The sequence below is a fragment of the Oncorhynchus masou genome, chromosome 8, assembly GCF_036934945.1.
Source record: "Oncorhynchus masou masou isolate Uvic2021 chromosome 8, UVic_Omas_1.1, whole genome shotgun sequence".
Taxonomy (NCBI): Eukaryota; Metazoa; Chordata; class Actinopteri; order Salmoniformes; family Salmonidae; genus Oncorhynchus; species Oncorhynchus masou.
Window position 1 is genome coordinate 10715467 of NC_088219.1, and position 4355 is coordinate 10719821.

Here is a 4355-nt window from a genome sequence, read left to right on the forward strand (position 1 = left end):
ATACACCTCGACACACACATCTGTCATACACCTCGACACACACATCTGTCATACACCTAGACACACACATCTGTCATACACCTAGACACACACATCTGTCATACACCTCGACACACACATCTGTCATACACCTCGACACACACATCTGTCATACACCTAGACTGCGTTTAGAGGGTTGGGTCAGTAACCGAAAGGTCTCTAGTTTAAATCCCCAAGCCGACAAGTTGGTGGGGTGTCTGTCGACGGCACTTAACCCCAATTGCTTTCAGTCGCTGTTCATAATGGCTGACCCTAGCCGTGACCCCACTCTCCGAGGGTGTCTCAGGGAGAGTTGGGATATGCAAAAAACACATTTCCAATTCACACACGTGAAACACTGGTACGTGTGACAGGACTGATATAAAGAGACACCAAATTAGGATTATTAGCTGAAGACACTCTGCACATATACATACCTTTGCTGTCTAATGAAAACCTTGTAACTCCATTTTATCCCAAAACATTTGTATTGAATGAACTCCCCTCCAATATCGACTGAATATTTCCTGACTCTACGACTGAGAACATATGTTTATAATGGCTCCTGAAGTTTGGTAATTATATGTTTGTTAAAAAAAAAAAAACATTTCCTGAAGTGTCTTGTTTTGGAGATGGGAATACAGGGTTCTCATCAGAAAGCTATGATACACGTGTGTGTGTGTGTGTGTGTGTGTGTGTGTGTGTGTTTGTGTGTGTGTGTACACATCTGAGAGTCACAAACACCCACAGCTGGAGTGTAATACACTTAACCAAACACACTTCTCATACACCTGACCAAACACGCGTGCACACACACGCAGGCCCAGCTCATACATTGTCACACAGCCATACATATACAGGTATCATACACAGTGGATACAGCACACTAGGTTGGGAGTCATAGGGGAAACCAATATCTCTTACTGCATGTGTTTATGGATGTGGGTACGTAAACCCGCAAGGCACTGTGGCCCCTCATGATGAGTTCTGTTGTTTTTATTTTGGCCCCCCACCCCGTTAAAGTTGCCCGTCCTTGGTATCGACTGACAGGAGACTGCTAGAACGTACTGACAGGAGACTGTGCTAGAACGTACTGACAGGAGACTGTGCTAGAACGTACTGACAGGAGATTGTGCTAGAACGTACTGACAGGAGACTGTGCTAGAACGTACTGACAGGAGACTGTGCTAGAACGTACTGACAGGAGACTGTGCTAGAACGTACTGACAGGAGATTGTGCTAGAACGTACTGACAGGAGACTGTGCTAGAACGTACTGACAGGAGACTGTGCTAGAACGTACTGACAGGAGACTGTGCTAGAACGTACTGACAGGAGATTGTGCTAGAACGTACTGTAGCTGTGCCATAGTCTAATAGTGGCAAACCACGTCTGCTCATGTCATGCTGTTTGACATCCACACACACACTTAGTCACTTTTTTATTATTTTTTTTAAGCACTTTACATTTGTCAATCCTTTACTTGATTTAGTCTTTATGCAGTATGTCACGAACCTGAAACAGGATGCTTATAATAAGTTGTGTTCGCCACTGATTTCAGAACGTGACGGACACATTTAACAGGGAGTTGTTCCGTATGCTAGTTTGGAACATTGCAGAAAACTTCTCTTGGGTTTTAATCAGTCACGTCCCTGTCAGTCTCTGGTCTGGATGGCCATTTTGATCCAATGACAACAGCACTTTGCCGTGATCATGTGACTTCACAGGGATGCTGGCACTTACTGTACAAACAGACGTAAACACACACTTCCATGAAAGTGGATCTCACAGGATCCATATTCACCATGTCTTTCTCTTACCTTTTCTCGCTCTCCTTCACCTTTTTATCTCCATCCCTCAAATACCCCCCCCCCTGACCCTCCCACCTATGGGGCATGGTGTATGTGAACAGAGTGATACGAGAGGGTGGCGTTATAGAACTGGTACAGGAAGTTGAGGTCAAGTCATAGAGGGATTTAAAGGAAGATGGGTGGAAGTGAGGATCTGAGAGTTACTGAATAAGAACTGTGGGGTTTACAGAATGTTCAAAGGAGAGTTCTAGAATGGTGGAGGTTGTCTGGGGGTAAACATACTATACACTACAGTATTCCATACAGACTATAGTACAGTACAGGTGTAGTACACTACAGTATTCCATACAGACTATAGTACAGAACAGTACAGGTGTAGTACACTACAGTATTCCATACAGACTATAGTACAGAACAGTACAGGTGTAGTACACTACAGTATTCCATACAGACTATAGTACAGAACAGTACAGGTGTAGTACACTACAGTATGCCATACAGACTATAGTACAGAACAGTACAGGTGTAGTACACTACAGTATGCCATACAGACTATAGTACAGAACAGTACAGGTGTAGTACACTACAGTATGCCATACAGACTATAGTACAGAACAGTACAGGTGTAGTACACTACAGTATGCCATACAGACTATAGTACAGAACAGTACAGGTGTAGTACACTACAGTATGCCATACAGACTATAGTACAGAACAGTACAGGTGTAGTACACTACAGTATGCCATACAGACTATAGTACAGAACAGTACAGGTGTAGTACACTACAGTATGCCATACAGACTATAGTACAGAACAGTACAGGTGTAGTACACTACAGTATGCCATACAGACTTTAGTACAGAACAGTACAGGTGTAGTACACTACAGTATGCCATACAGACTTTAGTACAGAACAGTACAGGTGTAGTACACTACAGTATGCCATACAGACTATAGTACAGAACAGTACAGGTGTTGGTTTATGACTGCTGAATGTCCTTTTGGGTGGGTGGTGATGCTGCTGTTGCTCCTGCACCGCCCCCTGTCGTTACCCCCCGACCCCCTCCTCAAATAGACAGACAGACCCCTCTCATATAAGGTGGGGGGGAGGTGTGGTAAAAGAATATATATATAAATAGTTGATTTAACAGCAATTTCATGTGGGATGTATAGGAAATAATGTGTTAATATTGTACATTTTTAGAATTGAAAAACAAATTGACATTTAAAAACAAATCCAAGTTGAGACCAATTAACTGCTTGTATTGTGATGACACACATCTCTGTGATAACTGACATGGTCTTTACCAATGCTTTGAAACAAGGAAATGAATGAAAAAACATGATCAACAACACCTTGTACATACACACACACACACACACACCGTGTGGTCCTGCAGTAGTGTTATTAGATTCCGTTGGGGTTCTATTGAGTTCCGTTGGATCCCATTAAATTCTGTTGGTTTCTATTGTCTCTACTTGTTCAGACTCGCTGCCGACCTGTGAACTATTCTCCATCTTCTCTTGACCACTCATTCTTTCTGCAAAGAACCTTCAGGTCTCTCCCCAAACTGAGGGGGATGTGCTGTACTCCTCTTCCTTTTAATGGTTTTAATTTCTCTTATCGAGAGAAATGGTTGGTTTTTATCTACATCGATTGATGTAATTCAGTTGGTCAGATTATGATGACGTCTAGATTATACTCTGAATGGTCAGATTAAAATAAGAGATCCACTCTGGTTCATCCTTGGAGAGACGGGATCTCTACGGTCTGATCAGTAGAGTTACTGGAACCGTTCCCACGCCATGCGATCTGTATTAAACTGGACAGGTTGAGCAAAAAAAGATGAATGTCTTACATAGAAAGAATATATACAATTATAGAAAAAGTGATTTTAAAAATGTTTAAAAGAAATTGAGAAAGAATGTTTTAGGAGACAAATGTAATATTTAGTTTGTAATGACTTATTTTGTTTGGCAGAGGGCTACTGAACAAAGATTCCACTGTAATAAAGTTCTTTTAGTTCTTCTGTGTCCTGTCGGTCTAGTGGGGGGTTTCATCGTGAGTATGCACACTGCTTATTTAGAAACCGCAAGAGTATGGGTTACATGCACACAATAATACGATTATTGTGAATGTTCTGATTTTTAAACGTTTACATGCTTTGCAAGAATAACGATTTCCCAAATAATCCTGTTTTCCATGGACACATCTGAAATCAGACTACCTGATGGGACTTTGATAAATGCAGAAAATCGCCAGTTGAAATAAACTTGTATTTTTGGGAAGCCTATTTTATATAATAATAATCATTTGAAAGATTGCTCAGAAAACCAAGTTTTAACCGGTGTACGCTTAAGATCAGCAGAGTAAGGTGTTTTACATGACAATCAGTTTAATATTGAGTTATTAGTACTCAATGACAGTAGATGGATATAAATCCTTATCTTTAATCAAAGAAGATATAAACCAAACAGTAGATATTGGTTACTAACAATGACAGGAAAGAGTCCCTAGTGGGCTAA

At 41.2% G+C, this 4355-nt stretch overlaps 1 protein-coding gene across 1 annotated transcript in view; it reads left to right on the forward strand.

Annotated features, from left to right (window-relative positions):
- Positions 1-3856, forward strand: part of LOC135544061 (serine/threonine-protein kinase TAO1-like) — a 65536-nt gene extending 61680 nt beyond the window's left edge. Inside the window, exon 22 of the mRNA XM_064971426.1 lies at positions 1-3856. This exon is cut by the window's left edge and continues 12530 nt beyond it. The gene's annotated coding sequence lies outside the window, so the exon portion shown is untranslated.
- Positions 3857-4355: the final 499 nt, after the last annotated feature.